The following is a 21,699-nucleotide window of genomic DNA, read 5'->3' as shown; positions in this document are numbered from 1 at the left end:
GCATCTAAATCTTGTTGGGGGGGTGAGAGGATTACCTACCCTTACTTACCCTATCCTAGGTATTTCTTGAAGAGGTGGGGTTTCAGGTGTCTCCGGAAGGTGGTGATTGACTCCGCTGTCCTGGCGTCGTGAGGGAGTTTGTTCCACCATTGGGGGCCAGAGCAGCGAACAGTTTTGACTGGGCTGAGCGAACTGTACTTCCTCAGTGGTAGGGAGGCGAGCAGGCCAGAGGTGGATGAACGCAGTGCCCTTGTTTGGGTGTAGGGCCTGATCAGAGCCTGAGGTACTGAGGTGCCGTTTCACAGCCCGTAGGCAAGCACCATGGTCTTGTAGCGGATGGTTTGGAAGCCAGTGGAGAGAGCGGAGGAGCGGGGTGACGTGGAGAGAACTTGGGAAGGTTGAACACCAGACGGGCTGCGGGCGTTCTGGATGAGTTGTGGGGTTTAATGGAACCCACGCCAAGGTCATGGGTTCGATCCCCATACTGGCTATTATGTACATTTTGAGTGTCAAAATTACGAGTCACATGCATGTGAATTGTCAAGGGTGCCACAGAATTTTGTTGAGTGAATTGGGAATAGCTCAGTTGGGAGAGCGTTAGACTGAAGATCTGAAGGTCCCTTGTTCGATCCTGGGTTTCGGCATCTTTATTTGTTCTTTCTTTATGCTCTGGCTTCAAGAAACCTTTCCACAGCTTTGTTTGTGGGCCTCAATGGTGTGTGCTACGCTGCCCCTCTGAAAGTAAGTAATGTCTTGCTTTTTCATCTGACATTTTGACATCAGTGTTACATTAAAGTTGCTTGTCATTGCTACATGACAGTAGGTTGTCATAAGACAAGGCTGCATGAAGTGTGAACTGCAGCTTTCTTGGATCCACAAAAAAATGTGTTTTTGGGGAATGCGGGCATCGATCCCACTACCTATAGCATGCTAAGCAAACACAATACCAAATGATCAAATTCCCCAGCTGTTTGGAATTGCCACAAGGAGCAACCAAGAGTGCCCAGTCTTGTCAGGGCTATGCTGTTGGTGGACTTGTTAGTTTGCGCTCCAGCACTTGCAGAGGCTCGGTGCATCTCAAAAATTGTGCTCTGTAGCCAGCGGCCGGTTAGCTCAGTTGGTTAGAGTGTGATACGCTGCTCTCTGAAAGTAAGTAATGTCTTTCTTTTTCATCTGACATTGTGACATCAGTGTTACATGAGAGTTTCTTGTCATTGTTACATGACAGTTTCTTGTCATTGTTTACATGACAGTAGGTTGTCGTAAGACAAGGCTGCATGAAGTGTGAACTGGAGTTTTCTTGGATCCATAAAACAATGTGCTTTTGGAGAATGTGGGCATCGATCCCACTACCTCACGCGTGCAAAGCATTTGAGCTAATTCCCCAGCCGTTTGGAATTTCCACAAGAAGCAACCAAGAGGGTCCAGTCTTGTCAGGCTATGCTGTTGGTGGACATGTTTGTTGATGTGCCAGCACTTGCAGAGGCTCAGTGCATTTCAACAATTGAGCAAAATAGCAAATGGCCGGTTAGCTCAGTTGGTTAGAGTGTGGTGCTAATAACGCCAATGTCAAGGGTTCGATCCCCATACTGGCTATTATCTACATTTTGAGTGTCAAAATTACGAGTCACATGCATGTGAATTGTCAAGGGTGCCACAGAATTATGTTGAGTGAATTGAAGGAATAGCTCAGTTGGGAGAGAGGTAGACTGAAGATCTAAAGGTCCCTGGTTCGATCCCGGGTTTCGGCATCTTTATTTGTTCTTTCTTTATGCTCTGGCTTCAAGGAACCTTTCCACAGCTTTGTTTGTGGGCCTCAATGGTGTGTGCTACGCTGCTCCTCTGAAAGTAAGTAATGTCTTGCTTTTTCATCTGACATTTTGACATCAGTGTTACATTAAAGTTGCTTGTCATTGCTACATGACAGTAGGTTGTCATAAGACAAGGCTGCATGAAGTGTGAACTGCAGCTTTCTTGGATCCACAAAAATGTGTTTTTGGGGAATGCGGGCATCGATCCACTACCTATAGCATGCTAAGCAAACACAATACCAATTGATCAAATTCCCCAGCTGTTTGGAATTGCCACAAGGAGCAACCAAGAGTGTCCAGTCTTGTCAGGCTATGCTGTTGGTGGACTTGTTAGTTTGTGCTCCAGCACTTGCAGAGGCTCGGTGCATCTCAACAATTTTGCTCTGTAGCCAGCGGCTGGTCAGCTCAGTTGGTTAGAGTGTGTGATACGCTGCTCTCTGAAAGTAAGTAATGTCTTTCTTTTTCATCTGACATTGTGACATCAGTGTTACATGAGAGTTTCTTGTCATTGTCACATGACAGTTTCTTGTCATTGTTTACATGACAGTAGGTTGTCAGAAGACAAGGCTGCATGAAGTGTGAACTGGAGTTTTCTTGGATCCATAAAACAATGTGCTTTTGGAGAATGTGGGCATCGATCCCACTACCTCACGCTGCAAAGCATTTGAGCTAATTCCCCAGCCGTTTGGAATTTCCACAAGAAGCAACCAAGAGGGTCCAGTCTTGTCAGGCTATGCTGTTGGTGGACTTGTTTGTTGATGTGCCAGCACTTGCAGAGGCTCAGTGCATTTCAACAATTGAGCAAAATAGCAAATGGCCGGTTAGCTCAGTTGGTTAGAGTGTGCTGCTAATAACGCCAAGGTCATGGGTTCGATCCCCATACTGGCTATTATGTACATTTTGAGTGTCAAATTACGAGTCACATGCATGTGAATTGTCAAGGGTGCCACAGAATTATGTTGAATGAATTGCCGGAATAGCTCAGTTGGGAGAGCGTTAGACTGAAGATCTAAAGGTCCCTTGTTCAATCCTGGTTTGGCATCTTTATTTGTTCTTTCTTTATGCTCTGGCTTCAAGGAACCTTTCCACAGCTTTGTTTGTGGGCCTCAATGGTGTGTGCTACGCTGCCCCTCTGAAAGTAAGTAATGTCTTTTTTTCATCTGACATTTTGACATCAGTGTTACATTAAAGTTGCTTGTCATTGCTACATGACAGTAGGTTGTCATAAGACAAGGCTGCATGAAGTGTGAACTGCAGCTTTCTTGGATCCAAAAAAATGTGTTTTTGGGGAATGCGGCATCGATCCTACTACCTATAGCATGCTAAGCAAACACAATACCAAATGATCAAATTCCCCAGCTGTTTGGAATTGCCACAAGGAGCAACCAAGAGTGCCCAGTCTTGTCAGGCTATGCTGTTGGTGGACTTGTTGGTTTTTGCGCTCCAGCACTTGCAGAGGCTCGGTGCATCTCAAAAATTGTGCTCTGTAGCCAGCGGCCGGTTAGCTCAGTTGGTTAGAGTGTGTGATACGCTGCTCTCTGAAAGTAAGTAATGTCTTTCTTTTTCATCTGACATTGTGACATCAGTGTTACATGAGAGTTTCTTGTCATTGTTACATGACAGTTTCTTGTCATTGTTTACATGACAGTAGGTTGTCGTAAGACAAGGCTGCATGAAGTGTGAACTGGGTTTTCTTGGATCCATAAAACAATGTGCTTTTGGAGAATGTGGGCATCGATCCCACTACCTCACGCGTGCAAAGCATTTGAGCTAATTCCCCAGCCGTTTGGAATTTCCACAAGAAGCAACCAAGAGGGTCCAGTCTTGTCAGGCTATGCTGTTGGTGGACTTGTTTGTTGATGTGCCAGCACTTGCAGAGGCTCAGTGCATTTCAACAATTGAGCAAAATAGCAAATGGTCGGTTAGCTCAGTTGGATAGGGTCTGGTGCTAATAACGCCAAGGTCATGGGTTCTATCCCCATACTGGCTATTATGTACATTTTGAGTGTCAAAATTACGAGTCACATGCATGTGAATTGTCAAGGGTGCCACAGAATTATGTTGAGTGAATTGCCGGAATAGCTCAGTTGGGAGAGCGTTAGACTGAAGATCTGAAGGTCCCTGGTTCGATCCCAGTTTCGGCATCTTTATGTGTTCTTTCTTTATGCTCTGGCTTCAAGGAACCTTTCCACAGCTTTGTTTGTGGGCCTCAATGGTGTGTGCTACGCTGCTCCTCTGAAAGTAAGTAATGTCTTGCTTTTTCATCTGACATTTTGACATCAGTGTTACATTAAAGTTGCTTGTCATTGCTACATGACAGTAGGTTTTCATAAGACAAGGCTGCATGAAGTGTGAACTGCAGCTTTCTTGGATCCACAAAAAAATGTGTTTTTGGGGAATGCGGGCATCGATCCCACTACCTATAGCATGCTAAGCAAACACAATACCAATTGATCAAATTCCCCAGCTGTTTGGAATTGCCACAAGGAGCAACCAAGAGTGTCCAGTCTTGTCAGGCTATGCTGTTGGTGGACTTGTTAGTTTGCGCTCTAGCACTTGCAGAGGCTCGGTGCATCTCAACAATTGTGCTCTGTAGCCAGCGGCCGGTTAGCTCAGTTGGTTAGAGTGTGTGATACGCTGCTCTCTGAAAGTAAGTAATGTCTTTCTTTTTCATCTGACATTGTGACATCAGTGTTACATGAGAGTTTCTTGTCATTGTTACATGACAGTTTCTTGTCATTGTTTACATGACAGTAGGTTGTCGTAAGACAAGGCTGCATGAAGTGTGAACTGGAGTTTTCTTGGATCCATAAAACAATGTGCTTTTGGAGAATGTGGGCATCAATCCCACTACCTCACGCGTGCAAAGCATTTGAGCTAATTCCCCAGCCGTTTGGAATTTCCACAAGAAGCAACCAAGAGGGTCCAGTCTTGTCAGGCTATGCTGTTGGTGGACTTGTTTGTTGATGTGCCAGCACTTGCAGAGGCTCAGTACATTTCAACAATTGAGCAAAATAGCAAATGGCCGGTTAGCTCTGTTGGTTAGAGTGTGGTGCTAATAACGCCAAGGTCATGGGTTCGATCCCCATACTGGCTATTATGTACATTTTGAGTGTCAAAATTACGAGTCACATGCATGTGAATTGTCAAGGGTGCCACAGAATTAAGTTGAGTGAATTGCCGGAATAGCTCAGTTGGGAGAGCGTTAGACTGAAGATCTAAAGGTCCCTTGTTCGATCCCTGGTTTCGGCATCTTTATTTGTTCTTTTTTTATGCTCTGGCTTCAAGGAACCTTTCCACAGCTTTGTTTGTGGGCCTCAATGGTGTGTGCTACGCTGCCCTCTGAAAAAGTAAGTAATGTCTTGCTTTTTCATCTGACATTTTGACATCAGTGTTACATTAAAGTTGCTTGTCATTGCTACATGACAGTAGGTTGTCATAAGACAAGGCTGCATGAAGTGTGAACTGCAGCTTTCTTGGATCCACAAAAAAATGTGTTTTTGGGAATGCAGGCATCGATCCCACTACCTATAGCATGCTAAGCAAACACAATACCAAATGATCAAATTCCCCAGCTGTTTGGAATTGCCACAAGGAGCAACCAAGAGTGCCCAGTCTTGTCAGGCTATGCTGTTGGTGGACTTGTTAGTTTGCGCTCCAGCACTTGCAGAGGCTCGGTGCATCTCAAAAATTGTGCTCTGTAGCCAGCGGCCGGTTAGCTCAGTTGGTTAGAGTGTGTGATACGCTGCTCTCTGAAAGTAAGTAATGTCTTTCTTTTTCATCTGACATTGTGACATCAGTGTTACATGAGAGTTTCTTGTCATTGTCACATGACAGTTTCTTGTCATTGTTTACATGACAGTAGGTTGTCGTAAGACAAGGCTGCATGAAGTGTGAACTGGAGTTTTCTTGGATCCATAAAACAATCTGCTTTTGGAGAATGTGGGCATCGATCCCACTACCTCACGCGTGCAAAGCATTTGAGCTAATTCCCCAGCCGTTTGGAATTTCCACAAGAAGCAACCAAGAGGGTCCAGTCTTGTCAGGCTATGCTGTTGGTGGACTTGTTTGTTGATGTGCCAGCACTTGCAGAGGCTCAGTGCATTTCAACAATTGAGCAAAATAGCAAATGGCCGGTTAGCTCAGTTGGTTAGAGTGTGGTGCTAATAACGCCAAGGTCATGGGTTCGATCCCCATACTGGCTATTATGTACATTTTGAGTGTCAAAATTACGAGTCACATGCATGTGAATTGTCAAGGGTGCCACAGAATTTTGTTGAGTGAATTGCCGGAATAGCTCAGTTGGGAGAGCGTTAGATTGAAGATCTAAAGGTCCCTGGTTTGATCCCGGCTTTTGGCATCTTTATTTGTTCTTTCTTTATGCTCTGGCTTCAAGGAATCTTTCCACAGCTTTGTTTGTGGGCCTCAATGGTGTGTGCTACGCTGCTCCTCTGAAAGTAAGTAATGTCTTGCTTTTTCATCTGACATTTTGACATCAGTGTTACATTAAAGTTGCTTGTCATTGCTACATGACAGTAGGTTTTCATAAGACAAGGCTGCATGAAGTGTGAACTGCAGCTTTCTTGGATCCACAAAAAAAATGTGTTTTTGGGGAATGCGGGTATCGATCCCACTACCTATAGCATGCTAAGCAAACACAATACCAATTGATCAAATTCCCCAGCTGTTTGGAATTGCCACAAGGAGCAACCAAGAGTGTCCAGTCTTGTCAGGCTATGCTGTTGGTGGACTTGTTAGTTTGTGCTCCAGCACTTGCAGAGGCTCGGTGCATCTCAACAATTTTGCTCTGTAGCCAGCGGCTGGTCAGCTCAGTTGGTTAGAGTGTGTGATACGCTGCTCTCTGAAAGTAAGTAATGTCTTTCTTTTTCATCTGACATTGTGACATCAGTGTTACATGAGAGTTTCTTTGTCATTGTCACATGACAGTTTCTTGTCATTGTTTACATGACAGTAGGTTGTCGTAAGACAAGGCTGCATGAAGTGTGAACTGGAGTTTTCTTGATCCATAAAACAATCTGCTTTTGGAGAATGTGGGCATCGATCCCACTACCTCACGCTGCAAAGCATTTGAGCTAATTCCCCAGCCGTTTGGAATTTCCACAAGAAGCAACCAAGAGGGTCCAGTCTTGTCAGGCTATGCTGTTGGTGGACTTGTTTGTTGATGTGCCAGCACTTGCAGAGGCTCAGTGCATTTCAACAATTGAGCAAAATAGCAAATGGCTGGTTAGCTCAGTTGGTTAGAGTGTGGTGCTAATAACGCCAAGGTCATGGGTTCGATCCCCATACTGGCTATTATGTACATTTTGAGTGTCAAAATTACGAGTCACATGCATGTGAATTGTCAAGGGTGCCACAGAATTATGTTGAGTGAATTGCCGGAATAGCTCAGTTGGGAGAGCGTTAGACTGAAGATCTAAAGGTCCCTTGTTCGATCCCGGGTTTCGGCATCTTTATTTGTTCTTTCTTTATGCTCTGGCTTCAAGGAACCTTTCCACAGCTTTGTTTGTGGGCCTCAATGGTGTGTGCTACGCTGCGCCTCTGAAAGTAAGTAATGTCTTGCTTTTTCATCTGACATTTTGACATCAGTGTTACATTAAAGTTGCTTGTCATTGCTACATGACAGTAGGTTTTCATAAGACAAGGCTGCATGAAGTGTGAACTGCAGCTTTCTTGGATCCACAAAAAATGTGTTTTTGGGGAATGCGGGCATCGATCCCACTACCTATAGCATGCTAAGCAAACACAATACCAAATGATCAAATTCCACAGCTGTTTGGAATTGCCACAAGGAGCAACCAAGAGTGCCCAGTCTTGTCAGGCTATGCTGTTGGTGGACTTGTTAGTTTGCGCTCCAGCACTTGCAGAGGCTCGGTGCATCTCAAAAATTGTGCTCTGTAGCCAGCGGCCGGTTAGCTCAGTTGGTTAGAGTGTGTGATACGCTGCTCTCTGAAAGTAAGTAATGTCTTTCTTTTTCATCTGACATTGTGACATCAGTGTTACATGAGAGATTCTTGTCATTGTTACATGACAGTTTCTTGTCATTGTTTACATGACAGTAGGTTGTCGTAAGACAAGGCTGCATGAAGTGTGAACTGGAGTTTTCTTGGATCCATAAAACAATGTGCTTTTGGAGAATGTGGGCATCGATCCCACTACCTCACGCGTGCAAAGCATTTGAGCTAATTCCCCAGCCGTTTGGAATTTCCACAAGAAGCAACCAAGAGGGTCCAGTCTTGTCAGGCTATGCTGTTGGTGGACTTGTTTGTTGATGTGCCAGCACTTGCAGAGGCTCAGTGCATTTCAACAATTGAGCAAAATAACAAATGGTCGGTTAGCTCAGTTGGTTAGAGTGTGGTGCTAATAACGCCAAGGTCATGGGTTCTATCCCCATATTGGCTATTATGTACATTTTGAGTGTCAAAATTATGAGTCACATGCATGTGAATTGTAAAGGGTGCCACAGAATTTTGTTGAGTGAATTGCCGGAATAGCTCAGTTGGGATAGCGTTAGACTGAAGATCTGAAGGTCCCTGGTTCGATCCGGGTTTCGGCATCTTTATTTGTTCTTTCTTTATGCTCTGGCTTCAAGGAACCTTTCCACAGCTTTGTTTGTGGGCCTCAATGGTGTGTGCTACGCTGCTCCTCTGAAAGTAAGTAATGTCTTGCTTTTTCATCTGACATTTTGACATCAGTGTTACATTAAAGTTGCTTGTCATTGCTACATGACAGTAGGTTTTCATAAGACAAGGCTGCATGAAGTGTGAACTGCAGCTTTCTTGGATCCAAAAAACAATGTGTTTTTGGGGAATGCGGCATCGATCCCACTACCTATAGCATGCTAAGCAAACACAATACCAATTGATCAAATTCCCCAGCTGTTTGGAATTGCCACAAGGAGCAACCAAGAGTGTCCAGTCTTGTCAGGCTATGCTGTTGGTGGACTTGTTAGTTTGCGCTCTAGCACTTGCAGAGGCTCGGTGCATCTCAACAATTGTGCTCTGTAGCCAGCGGCCGGTTAGCTCAGTTGGTTAGAGTGTGTGATACGCTGCTCTCTGAAAGTAAGTAATGTCTTTCTTTTTCATCTGACATTGTGACATCAGTGTTACATGAGAGTTTCTTGTCATTGTTTCATGACAGTAGGTTGTCGTAAGACAAGGCTGCATGAAGTGTGAACTGGAGTTTTCTTGGATCCATAAAACAATGTGCTTTTGGAGAATGTGGGCATCGATCCCACTACCTCACGCGTGCAAAGCATTTGAGCTAATTCCCCAGCCGTTTGGAATTTCCACAAGAAGCAACCAAGAGGGTCCAGTCTTGTCAGGCTATGCTGTTGGTGGACATGTTTGTTGATGTGCCAGCACTTGCAGAGGCTCAGTGCATTTCAACAATTGAGCAAATTAGCAAATGGACGGTTAGCTCAGTTGGTTAGAGTGTGGTGCTAATAACGCCAAGGTCATGGGTTCGATCCCCATACTGGCTATTATGTACATTTTGAGTGTCAAAATTACGAGTCACATGCATGTGAATTGTCAAGGGTGCCACAGAATTTTGTTGAGTGAATTGCCGGAATAGCTCAGTTGGGAGAGCGTTAGACTGAAGATCTGAAGGTCCCTGGTTCGATCCCGGGTTTCGGCATCTTTATTTGTTATTTCTTTATGCTCTGGCTTCAAGGAACCTTTCCACAGCTTTGTTTGTGGGCCTCAATGGTGTGTGCTACGCTGCTCCTCTGAAAGTAAGTAATGTCTTGCTTTTTCATCTGACATTTTGACATCAGTGTTACATTAAAGTTGCTTGTCATTGCTACATGACAGTAGGTTTTCATAAGACAAGGCTGCATGAAGTGTGAACTGCAGCTTTCTTGGATCCACAAAAAAATGTGTTTTTGGGGAATGCGGGCATCGATCCCACTACCTATAGCATGCTAAGCAAACACAATACCAATTGATCAAATTCCCCAGCTGTTTGGAATTGCCACAAGGAGCAACCAAGAGTGTCCAGTCTTGTCAGGCTATGCTGTTGGTGGACTTGTTAGTTTGCGCTCCAGCACTTGCAGAGGCTCGGTGCATCTCAACAATTGTGCTCTGTAGCCAGCGGCCGGTTAGCTCAGTTGGTTAGAGTGTGTGATACGCTGCTCTCTGAAAGTAAGTAATGTCTTTCTTTTTCATCTGACATTGTGACATCAGTGTTACATGAGAGTTTCTTGTCATTGTTACATGACAGTTTCTTGTCATTGTTTACATGACAGTAGGTTGTCGTAAGACAAGGCTGCATGAAGTGTGAACTGGACTTTTCTTGGATCCATAAAACAATGTGCTTTTGGAGAATGTGGGCATCGATCCCACTACCTCACGCGTGCAAAGCATTTGAGCTAATTCCCTAGCCGTTTGGAATTTCCACAAGAAGCAACCAAGAGGGTCCAGTCTTGTCAGGCTATGCTGTTGGTGGACTTGTTTGTTGATGTGCCAGCACTTGCAGAGGCTCAGTGCATTTCAACAATTGAGCAAAATAGCAAATGGCCGGTTAGCTCAGTTGGTTAGAGTGTGGTGCTAATAACGCCAAGGTCATGGGTTCGATCCCCATACTGGCTATTATGTAAATTTTGAGTGTCAAAATTACGAGTCACATGCATGTGAATTGTCAAGGGTGCCACAGAATTATGTTGAGTGAATTGCCGGAATAGCTCAGTTGGGAGAGAGGTAGACTGAAGATCTAAAGGTCCCTGTTTTGATCCCGGGTTTCGGCAGCTTTATTTGTTCTTTCTTTATGCTCTGGCTTCAAGGAACCTTTCCACAGCTTTGTTTGTGGGCCTCAATGGTGTGTGCTACGCTGCTCCTCTGAAAGTAAGTAATGTCTTGCTTTTTCATCTGACATTTTGACATCAGTGTTACATTAAAGTTGCTTGTCATTGCTACATGACAGTAGGTTGTCATAAGACAAGGCTGCATGAAGTGTGAACTGCAGCTTTCTTGGATCCACAAAAAAATGTGTTTTTGGGGAATGCGGGCATCGATCCCACTACCTATAGCATGCTAAGCAAACACAATACCAATTGATCAAATTCCCCAGCTGTTTGGAATTGCCACAAGGAGCAACCAAGAGTGTCCAGTCTTGTCAGGCTATGCTGTGTTGGTGGACTTGTTAGTTTGCGCTCCAGCACTTGCAGAGGCTCGGTGCATCTCAACAATTGTGCTCTGTAGCCAGCGGCGGTTAGCTCAGTTGGTTAGAGTGTGTGATACGCTGCTCTCTGAAAGTAAGTAATGTCTTTCTTTTTCATCTGACATTGTGACATCAGTGTTACATGAGAGTTTCTTGTCATTGTTACATGACAGTTTCTTGTCATTGTTTACATGACAGTAGGTTGTCGTAAGACAAGGCTGCATGAAGTGTGAACTGGACTTTTCTTGGATCCATAAAACAATGTGCTTTTGGAGAATGTGGGCATCGATCCCACTACCTCACGCGTGCAAAGCATTTGAGCTAATTCCCCAGCCGTTTGGAATTTCCACAAGAAGCAACCAAGAGGGTCCAGTTTTGTCAGGCTATGCTGTTGGTGGACATGTTTGTTGATGTGCCAGCACTTGCAGAGGCTCAGTGCATTTCAACAATTGAGCAAAATAGCAAATGGCCGGTTAGCTCAGTTGGTTAGAGTGTAGTGCTAATAATATATAATATAATAATATATGCCATTTAGCAGACGCTTTTATCCAAAGCGACTTACAGTCATGTGTGCATACATTCTACGTATGGGTGGTCCCGGGAATCGAACCCACTACCCTGGCGTTACAAGCGCCATGCTCTACCAACTGAGCTACAGAAGGACTAATAACGCCAAGGTCATGGGTTCGATCCCCATACTGACTATTATGTAAATTTTGAGTGTCAAAATTACGAGTCACATGCATGTGAATTGTCAAGGGTGCCACAAAATTATGTTGAGTGAATTGCCGCAATAGCTCAGTTGGGAGAGAGGTAGACTGAAGATCTAAAGGTCCCTGTTTCGATCCCGGGTTTTTGCAGCTTTATTTGTTCTTTCTTTATGCTCTGGCTTCAAGGAACCTTTCCACAGCTTTGTTTGTGGGCCTCAATGGTGTGTGCTACGCTGCTCCTCTGAAAGTAAGTAATGTCTTGCTTTTCATCTGACATTTTGACATCAGTGTTACATTAAAGTTGCTTGTCATTGCTACATGACAGTAGGTTGTCATAAGACAAGGCTGCATGAAGTGTGAACTGCAGCTTTCTTGGATCCACAAAAAATGTGTTTTTGGGAATGCGGGCATCGATCCCACTACCTATAGCATGCTAAGCAAACACAATACCAAATGATCAAATTCCCCAGCTGTTTGGAATTGCCACAAGGAGCAACCAAGAGTGCCCAGTCTTGTCAGGCTATGCTGTTGGTGGACTTGTTAGTTTGCGCTCCAGCACTTGCAGAGGCTCGGTGCATCTCAAAATTGTGCTCTGTAGCCAGCGGCCGGTTAGCTCAGTTGGTTAGAGTGTGTGATACGCTGCTCTCTGAAAGTAAGTAATGTCTTTCTTTTTCATCTGACATTGTGACATCAGTGTTACATGAGAGTTTCTTGTCATTGTTACATGACAGTAGGTTGTCGTAAGACAAGGCTGCATGAAGTGTGAACTGGAGTTTTCTTGGATCCATAAAACAATGTGCTTTTGGAGAATGTGGGCATCGATCCCACTACCTCACGCGTGCAAAGCATTTGAGCTAATTCCCCAGCCGTTTGGAATTTCCACAAGAAGCAACCAAGAGGGTCCAGTCTTGTCAGGCTATGCTGTTGGTGGACATGTTTGTTGATGTGCCAGCACTTGCAGAGGCTCAGTGCATTTCAACAATTGAGCAAATTAGCAAATGGACGGTTAGCTCAGTTGGTTAGAGTGTGGTGCTAATAACGCCAAGGTCATGGGTTTGATCCCAATACTGGCTATTATGTACATTTTGAGTGTCAAAATTACGAGTCACATGCATGTGAATTGTCAAGGGTGCCACAGAATTTTGTTGAGTGAATTGCCGAATAGCTCAGTTGGGAGAGCATTAGACTGAAGATCTGAAGGTCCCTGGTTCGATCCCAGGTTTCGGCATCTTTATTTGTTATTTCTTTATGCTCTGGCTTCAAGGAACCTTTCCACAGCTTTGTTTGTGGGCCTCAATGGTGTGTGCTACGCTGCTCCTCTGAAAGTAAGTAATGTCTTGCTTTTTCATCTGACATTTTGACATCAGTGTTACATTAAAGTTGCTTGTCATTGCTACATGACAGTAGGTTTTCATAAGACAAGGCTGCATGAAGTGTGAACTGCAGCTTTCTTGGATCCACAAAAAATGTGTTTTTGGGGAATGCGGGCATCGATCCCACTACCTATAGCATGCTAAGCAAACACAATACCAATTGATCAAATTCCCCAGCTGTTTGGAATTGCCACAAGGAGCAACCAAGAGTGTCCAGTCTTGTCAGGCTATGCTGTTGGTGGACTTGTTAGTTTGCGCTCCAGCACTTGCAGAGGCTCGGTGCATCTCAACAATTGTGCTCTGTAGCCAGCGGCCGGTTTGCTCAGTTGGTTAGAGTGTGTGATACGCTGCTCTCTGAAAGTAAGTAATGTCTTTCTTTTTCATCTGACATTGTGACATCAGTGTTACATGAGAGTTTCTTGTCATTGTTACATGACAGTTTCTTGTCATTGTTTACATGACAGTAGGTTGTCAAGACAAGGCTGCATGAAGTGTGAACTGGACTTTTCTTGGATCCATAAAACAATGTGCTTTTGGAGAATGTGGGCATCGATCCCACTACCTCACGCGTGCAAAGCATTTGAGCTAATTCCCCAGCCGTTTGGAATTTCCACAAGAAGCAACCAAGAGGGTCCAGTTTTGTCAGGCTATGCTGTTGGTGGACATGTTTGTTGATGTGCCAGCACTTGCAGAGGCTCAGTGCATTTCAACAATTGAGCAAAATAGCAAATGGCCGGTTAGCTCAGTTGGTTAGAGTGTGGTGCTAATAACGCCAAGGTCATGGGTTCGATCCCCATACTGACTATTATGTAAATTTTGAGTGTCAAAATTACGAGTCACATGCATGTGAATTGTCAAGGGTGCCACAAAATTATGTTGAGTGAATTGCCGGAATAGCTCAGTTGGGAGAGAGGTAGACTGAAGATCTAAAGGTCCCTGTTTCGATCCCGGTTTTTGCAGCTTTATTTGTTCTTTCTTTATGCTCTGGCTTCAAGGAACCTTTCCACAGCTTTGTTTGTGGGCCTCAATGGTGTGTGCTACGCTGCTCCTCTGAAAGTAAGTAATGTCTTGCTTTTTCATCTGACATTTTGACATCAGTGTTACATTAAAGTTGCTTGTCATTGCTACATGACAGTAGGTTTTCATAACATTTAACATTTACATTTAAGTCATTTAGCAGACGCTCTTATCCAGAGCGACTTACAAATTGGTGCATACACCTTATGACAACCAGTGGAACAGCCACTTGCATCTAAATCTTGTTGGGGGGGAGAAGGGGGGTGAGAAGGATTACTTACCCTTACTTACCCTATCCTAGGTATTCCTTGAAGAGGTGGGGTTTCAGGTGTCTCCGGAAGGTGGTGATTGACTCCGCTGTCCTGGCGTCGTGAGGGAGTTTGTTCCACCATTGGGGGCCAGAGCAGCGAACAGTTTTGACTGGGCTGAGCGGGAACTGTACTTCCTCAGTGGTAGGGAGGCGAGCAGGCCAGAGGTGGATGAACGCAGTGCCCTTGTTTGGGTGTAGGGCCTGATCAGAGCCTGGAGGTACTGAGGTGCCGTTCCCCTCACAGCTCCGTAGGCGAGCACCATGGTCTTGTAGCGGATGCGAGCTTCAAACTGGAAGCCAGTGGAGAGAGCGGAGGAGCGGGGTGACGTGAGAGAACTTGGGAAGGTTGAACACCAGACGGGCTGCGGCGTTCTGGATGAGTTGTAGGGGTTTAATGGCACAGGCAGGAGCCCAGCCAACAGCGAGTTGCAGTAATCAAGACGGGAGATGACAAGTGCCTGGATTAGGACCTGCGCCGCTTCCTGTGTGAGGCAGGGTCGTACTCTGCGGATGTTGTAGAGCATGAACCTACAGGAACGGGACACCGCCTTGATGTTAGTTGAGAACGTCAGGGTGTTGTCCAGGATCACGCCAAGGTTCTTAGCGCTCTGGGAGGAGGACACAATGGAGTTGTCAAATCGTGATGGCGAGATCATGGAACGGGCAGTCCTTCCCCGGGAGGAAGAGGAGTTCCGATCTTGCTGAGGTTCAGCTTGAGGTGGTGATCCGTCATCCACACTGATATGTCTGCCAGACATGCAGAGATGCGATTCGCCACCTGGTCATCAGAAGGGGGAAAGGAGAAGATTAATTGTGTGTCGTCTGCATAGCAATGATAGGAGAGACCATGTGAGGTTATGACAGAGCCAAGTGACTTGGTGTATAGCGAGAATAAGAGAGCCTAGAACAGAGCCCTGGGGACACCAGTGGTGAGAGCGCGTGGTGAGGAGACAGATTCTCGCCACGCCACCTGGTAGGAGCGACCTGTCAGGTAGGACGCAATCCAAGCGTGGGCCGCGCCGGAGATGCCCAACTCGGAGAGGGTGGAGAGGAGGATCTGATGGTTCACAGTATCGAAGGCAGCCGATAGGTCTATGACAAGACAAGGCTGCATGAAGTGTGAACTGCAGCTTTCTTGGATCCACAAAAAATGTGTTTTTGGGGGAATGCGGGCATCGATCCCACTACCTATAGCATGCTAAGCAAACACAATACCAATTGATCAAATTCCCCAGCTGTTTGGAATTGCCACAAGGAGCAACCAAGAGTGTCCAGTCTTGTCAGGCTATGCTGTTGGTGGACTTGTTAGTTTGTACTCCAGCACTTGCAGAGGCTCGTGCATCTCAACAATTGTGCTCTGTAGCCAGCGGCCGGTTAGCTCAGTTGGTTAGAGTGTGTGATACGCTGCTCTCTGAAAGTAAGTAATGTCTTTCTTTTTTCATCTGACATTGTGACATCAGTGTTACATGAGAGTTTCTTGTCATTGTTACATGACAGTTTCTTGTCATTGTTTACATGACAGTAGGTTGTCGTAAGACAAGGCTGCATGAAGTGTGAACTGGGACTTTTCTTGGATCCATAAAATAATGTGCTTTTGGAGAATGTGGGCATCGATCCCACTACCTCACGCGTGCAAAGCATTTGAGCTAATTCCCCAGCCGTTTGGAATTTCACAAGAAGCAACCAAGAGGGTCCAGTCTTGTCAGGCTATGCTGTTGGTGGACTTGTTTGTTGATGTGCCAGCACTTGCAGAGGCTCAGTGCATTTCAAAACAATTGAGCAAAATAGCAAATGGCCGGTTAGCTCAGTTGGTTAGAGTGTGGTGCTAATAACGCCAAGGTCATGGGTCTGATCCCCATACTGGCTATTATGTAAATTTTGAGTGTCAAAATAAAAGTCACATGCAGCGGAATTGTCAAGGGTGCCACAGAATTATGTTGAGGAATTGCCGGAATAGCTCAGTTGGGAGAGGTAGACTGAAGATCTAAAGGTCCCTGTTTCGATCCTGGGTTTTTGCAGCTTTATTTGTTCTTTCTTTATGCTCTGGCTTCAAGGAACCTTTCCACAGCTTTGTTTGTGGGCCTCAATGGTGCTACGCTGCTCCTCTGAAAGTAAGTAATGTCTTGCTTTTTCATCTGACATTTTGACATCAGTGTTACATTAAAGTTGCTTGTCATTTGCTACATGACAGTAGGTTGTCATAAGACAAGGCTGCATGAAGTGTGAACTGCAGCTTTCTTGGATCCACAAAAAATGTGTTTTTGGGGAATGCGGGCATCGATCCCACTACCTATAGCATGCTACAAACACAATACCAATTGATCAAATTCCCAGCTGTTTGAATTGCCACAAGGAGCAACCAAGAGTGTCCAGTCTTGTCAGGCTATGCTGTTGGTGGACTTGTTAGTTTGCGCCAGCACTTGCAGAGGCTCGGTGCATCTCAACAATTGTGCTCTGTAGCCAGCGGCCGGTTAGCTCAGTTGGTTAGAGTGTGTGATACGCTGCTCTCTGAAAGTAAGTAATGTCTTCCTTTTTCATCTGACATTGTGACATCAGTGTTACATGAGAGTTTCTTGTCATTGTTACATGACAGTTTCTTGTCATTGTTTACATGACAGTAGGTTGTCGTAAGACAAGGCTGCATGAAGTGTGAACTGGACTTTTCTTGATCCATAAAAATGTGCTTTTGGAGAATGTGGGCATCGATCCCACTACCTCACGCGTGCAAAGCATTTGAGCTAATTCCCCAGCCGTTTGGAATTTCCACAAGAAGCAACCAAGAGGGTCCAGTCTTGTCAGGCTATGCTGTTGGTGGACTTGTTTGTTGATGTGCCAGCACTTGCAGAGGCTCAGTGCATTTTCAACAATTGAGCAAAATAGCAAATCGCCCGTTAGCTCAGTTGGTTAGAGTGTGGTTCTAATAACGCCAAGGTCATGGGTTCGATCCCCATACTGGCTATTATGTACATTTTGAGTGTCAAAATTACGAGTCACATGCATGTGAATTGTCAAGGGTGCTGAATTTTGTTGAGTGAATTGCTGGAATAGCTCAGTTGGGAGAGCGTTAGACTGAAGATCTAAAGGTCCTGGTTCGATCCCGGTTTCGGCATCTTTATTTGTTCTTTCTTTATGCTCTGGCTTCAAGGAACCTTTCCACAGCTTTGTTTGTGGGCATCAATGGTGTGTGCTACGCTGCTCCTCTGAAAGTAAGTAATGTCTTGCTTTTTCATCTGACAATTTGACATCAGTACATTAAAGTTGCTTGTCATTGCTACATGACAGTAGGTTTTCTTAAGACAAGGCTGCATGAAGTGTGAACTGCAGCTTTCTTGGATCCACAAAAATGTGTTTTTGGGGAATGCGGGTATCGATCCCACTACCTATAGCATGTTGGCAAACACAATACCAATTGATCAAATTCCCTAGCTGTTTGGAATTGCCACAAGGAGCAACCAAGAGTGTCCAGTCTTGTCAGGCTGTACTGTTGGTGGACTTGTTAGTTTATGCGCTCCAGCACTTGCAGAGGCTCGGTGCATCTCAACAATTGTGCTCTGTAGCCAGCGGCCAGTTAGCTCAGTTGGTTAGAGTGTGTGATACGCTGCTCTCTGAAAGTAAGTAATGTCTTTCTTTTTCATCTGACATTGTGACATCAGTGTTACATGAGAGTTTCTTGTCATTGTTACATGACAGTTTCTTGTCATTGTTTACATGACAGTAGGTTGTCGTAAGACAAGGCTGCATGAAGTGTGAACTGGAGTTTTCTTGGATCCATAAAACAATGTGCTTTTGGAGAATGTGGGCATCGATCCCACTACCTCCCACGCGTGCAAAGCATTTGAGCTAATTCCCCCAGCCGTTTGGAATTTCCACAAGAAGCAACCAAGAGGGTCCAGTCTTGTCAGGCTATGCTGTTGGTGGACTTGTTTGTTGATGTGCCAGCACTTGCAGAGGCTCAGTGCATTTCAACAATTGAGCAAAATAGCAAATGGCCGGTTAGCTCAGTTGGTTAGAGTGTGGTGCTAATAACGCCAAGGTCATGGGTTCGATCCCCATACAGGCTATTATGTACATTTTGAGTGTCAATATTACGAGTTGCATGCATGTGAATTGTCAAGGGTGCCACAGAATTATGTTGATTGAATTGCCGGAATAGCTCAGTTGGGAGAGCGTTAGACTGAAGATCTGAAGGTCCCTGGTTTGATCGCGGGTTTTGGCATCTTTATTTGTTCTTTCTTTATGCTCTGGCTTCAAGGAACCTTTCCACAGCTTTGTTTGTGGGCCTCAATGGTGTGTGCTACGCTGCCCCTCTGAAAGTAAGTAATGTCTTGCTTTTTCATCTGACATTTTGACATCAGTGTTACATTAAAGTTGCTTGTCATTGCTACATGACAGTAGGTTGTCATAAGACAAGGCTGCATGAAGTGTGAACTGCAGCTTTCTTGGATCCACAAAAATTTGTTTTTGGGGAATGCGGGTATCGATCCCTACCTATAGCATGCTAAGCAAACACAATACCAATTGATCAAATTCCCCAGCTGTTTGGAATTGCCACAAGGAGCAACCAAAGAGTGCCCAGTCTTGTCAGGTTATGCTGTTGGTGGACTTGTTAGTTTGCGCTCCAGCACTTGCAGAGGCTCGGTGCATCTCAACAATTTTGCTCTGTAGCCAGCTAGCTGGTCAGCTCAGTTGGTTAGAGTGTGTGATACGCTGCTCTGAAAGTAAGTAATGTCTTGCTTTTTCATCTGACATTGTGACATCAGTGTTACATGAGAGTTTCTTGTCATTGTTACATGACAGTTTCTTGTCATTGTTTACATGACAGTAGGTTGTCGTAAGACAAGGCTGCATGAAGTGAACTGGAGTTTTCTTGGATCCATAAAACAATGTGCTTTTGGAGAATGTGGGGCATCGATCCTTACTACCTCACGCGTGCAAAGCATTTGAGCTAATTCCCCAGCCGTTTGGAATTTCCACAAGATGCAACCAAGAGGGTCCAGTCTTGTCAGGCTATGCTGTTGGTGGACATGTTTGTTGATGTGCCAGCACTTGCAGAGGCTCAGTGCATTTCAACAATTGAGCAAAATAGCAAATGGCCGGTTAGCTCAGTTGGTTAGAGTGTGGTGCTAATAACGCCAAGGTCATGGGTTCGATCCCCATACTAGCTGTTATGTACATTTTGAGTGTCAAAATTACGAGTCACATGCATGTGAATTGTCAAGGGTGCCACAGAATTTTGTTGAGTGAATTGCCGGAATAGCTCAGTTGGGAGAGCGTTAGACTGAAGATCTGAAGGTCCCTGGTTTGATCCCGGGTTTCTGCATCTTTATTTGTTCTTTCTTTATGCTCTGGCTTCAAGGAACCTTTCCACAGCTTTGTTTGTGGGCCTCAATGGTGTGTGCTACGCTGCTCCTCTGAAAGTAAGTAATGTCTTGCTTTTTCATCTGACATTTGACATCAGTGTTAAATTAAAGTTGCTTGTCATTGCTACATGACAGTAGGTTTTTCATAAGACAAGGCTGTATGAAGTGTGAACTGCAGCTTTCTTGGATCCACAAAAAAATGTGTTTTTGAGATGCGAAGGCATGATCCCTACCTACCAGCATACTAAAATAAACACAATGCCAATTGATCAAATTAGCTGTTTGGAATTGCCACAAGGAGCAACCAAGAGTATCCAGTCTTGTCAGGCTGTACTGTTGGTGGACTTGTTAGTTTTGTGCTCCAGCACTTGCGAGAGCTGGTGCATCTCAGCAATTTTGCTCTGTAGCCAGCGGCTGGTCAGCTCAGTTGGTTATAGAGTGTGGCCCAATCGCTGCTCTCTGAAAGTAAGTAATGTCTGTCTTTTTCATCTGACATTGTGACATCAGTGTTACATGAGAGTTTCTTGTCATTGTCACATGACAGTTTCTTGTCATTGTTTACATGACAGTAGGTTGTCGTAAGACAAGGCTGCATGAAGTGTGAACTGGAGTTTTCTTGGATCCATAAAACAATGTGCTTTTGGAGAATGTGGGCATCGATCCCACTACCTCACGCGTGCAAAGCATTTGAGCTAATTCCCCAGCCGTTTGGAATTTCCACAAGAAGCAACCAAGAGGGTCCAGTCTTGTCAGGCTATGCTGTTGGTGGACATGTTTGTTGATGTGCCAGCACTTGCAGAGGCTCAGTGCATTTCAACAATTGAGCAAAATAGCAAATGGCCGGTTAGCTCAGTTGGTTAGAGTGTGGTGCTAATAACGCCAAGGTCATGGGTTCGATCCCCATACTAGCTCTTATGTACATTTTGAGTGTCAAAATTACGAGTCACATGCATGAATTGTCAAAGTGCCACAGAATTTTTGTTAGTGAATTGCCAGGAATAGCTCCAGTTGGGAGAGTGTTAGACTGAAGATCTGAAGGTCCTGGTTGATCCGGGTTTGAGCATCTTTATTTGTTCTTTCTTTGCTCTGGCTTCAAGGAACCTTTCCACAGCTTTGTTTGTAGGCCTCAATGGTAATGTGCTCATTCTCCTCTGAAAGTAAGTAATGTCTTGCTTTTCATCTGACATTTTGACATCAGTGTTACATTAAAGTTGCTTGTCATTGCTGCATGACAGTAGGGTTTCATAAGACAAGGCTGCATGAAGTGTGAACTGCAGCTTTCTTGGATCCACAAAAATGTGTTTTGGGAATGCGGGCATCGATCCACTACCTGCAACATGCTAAAAGCAAACACAATACCAATTGATCAAATTCCCAGCTGTTTGGAATTTGCCACAAGGAGCAACCAAGAGTGTCAGTCTTGTCAGGCTATGCTGTTGGTGGACTTGTTAGTTGTGCTCCAGCACTTGCAGAGCTCGGTGCATCTCAGCAATTGTGCTCTGTAGCCAGCTGACGGTTAGCTCAGTTGGTTAGAGTGTGTGATACGCTGCTCTCTGAAAGTAGTAATAATGTCTTTATTTTTCATCTGACATTGTGACATCAGTGTTACATGAGAGTTTCTTGTCGTTGTTACATGACAGTTTCTTGTCATTGTTTACATGACAGTAGGTTGTCGTAAGACAAGGCTGCATGAAGTGTGAACTGGAAGGTTTTCTTGGATCCATAAAACAATGCTTTTGGAGAATGTGGGCATCGATCCCTACCCTCACGCGTGCAAAGCATTTGAGCTAATTCCCCAGCCGTTTGGAATTTCACAAGAAGCAACCAAGAGGGTCAGTCTTGTCCCAGGCTATGCTGTTGGTGGACTTGTTTGTTGATGTGCCAGCGCTTGCAGAGCTCCAGTGCATTTCAACAATTGAGCAAAATAGCAAATGGCTGGTT

The 21,699-nt window shown here is 44.8% G+C and overlaps 11 non-coding genes across 11 annotated transcripts; all 11 read left to right on the top strand.

The window, feature by feature from the left end:
• Positions 1-4,834: 4,834 nt before the first annotated feature.
• On the top strand, positions 4,835-4,908 carry trnai-aau (transfer RNA isoleucine (anticodon AAU)). The gene has a single exon. It is a non-coding gene; the product is annotated as a tRNA-Ile (tRNA).
• Positions 4,909-5,942: 1,034 nt separating this feature from the next.
• trnai-aau (transfer RNA isoleucine (anticodon AAU)) lies at positions 5,943-6,016 on the top strand. The gene has a single exon. It is a non-coding gene; the product is annotated as a tRNA-Ile (tRNA).
• Positions 6,017-7,050: 1,034 nt separating this feature from the next.
• On the top strand, positions 7,051-7,124 carry trnai-aau (transfer RNA isoleucine (anticodon AAU)). Its single transcript has one exon. It is a non-coding gene; the product is annotated as a tRNA-Ile (tRNA).
• An 82-nt stretch (positions 7,125-7,206) lies between these two features.
• On the top strand, positions 7,207-7,279 carry trnaf-gaa (transfer RNA phenylalanine (anticodon GAA)). The gene has a single exon. It is a non-coding gene; the product is annotated as a tRNA-Phe (tRNA).
• A 1,959-nt stretch (positions 7,280-9,238) lies between these two features.
• Positions 9,239-9,312, top strand: trnai-aau (transfer RNA isoleucine (anticodon AAU)). The gene has a single exon. It is a non-coding gene; the product is annotated as a tRNA-Ile (tRNA).
• An 82-nt stretch (positions 9,313-9,394) lies between these two features.
• trnaf-gaa (transfer RNA phenylalanine (anticodon GAA)) lies at positions 9,395-9,467 on the top strand. Its single transcript has one exon. It is a non-coding gene; the product is annotated as a tRNA-Phe (tRNA).
• An 879-nt stretch (positions 9,468-10,346) lies between these two features.
• Positions 10,347-10,420, top strand: trnai-aau (transfer RNA isoleucine (anticodon AAU)). Its single transcript has one exon. It is a non-coding gene; the product is annotated as a tRNA-Ile (tRNA).
• A 3,382-nt stretch (positions 10,421-13,802) lies between these two features.
• On the top strand, positions 13,803-13,876 carry trnai-aau (transfer RNA isoleucine (anticodon AAU)). The gene has a single exon. It is a non-coding gene; the product is annotated as a tRNA-Ile (tRNA).
• Positions 13,877-18,385: 4,509 nt separating this feature from the next.
• On the top strand, positions 18,386-18,459 carry trnai-aau (transfer RNA isoleucine (anticodon AAU)). Its single transcript has one exon. It is a non-coding gene; the product is annotated as a tRNA-Ile (tRNA).
• Positions 18,460-19,489: 1,030 nt separating this feature from the next.
• Positions 19,490-19,563, top strand: trnai-aau (transfer RNA isoleucine (anticodon AAU)). Its single transcript has one exon. It is a non-coding gene; the product is annotated as a tRNA-Ile (tRNA).
• A 1,033-nt stretch (positions 19,564-20,596) lies between these two features.
• Positions 20,597-20,670, top strand: trnai-aau (transfer RNA isoleucine (anticodon AAU)). Its single transcript has one exon. It is a non-coding gene; the product is annotated as a tRNA-Ile (tRNA).
• Positions 20,671-21,699: the final 1,029 nt, after the last annotated feature.

Source organism: Oncorhynchus keta, unplaced genomic scaffold (genome assembly GCF_023373465.1).
Source record: "Oncorhynchus keta strain PuntledgeMale-10-30-2019 unplaced genomic scaffold, Oket_V2 Un_contig_19564_pilon_pilon, whole genome shotgun sequence".
In the NCBI taxonomy this organism is placed as follows: Eukaryota; Metazoa; Chordata; class Actinopteri; order Salmoniformes; family Salmonidae; genus Oncorhynchus; species Oncorhynchus keta.
Note: the sequence above shows the minus strand (reverse complement) of the source record. Positions and strands in the feature narration are given on the sequence as shown.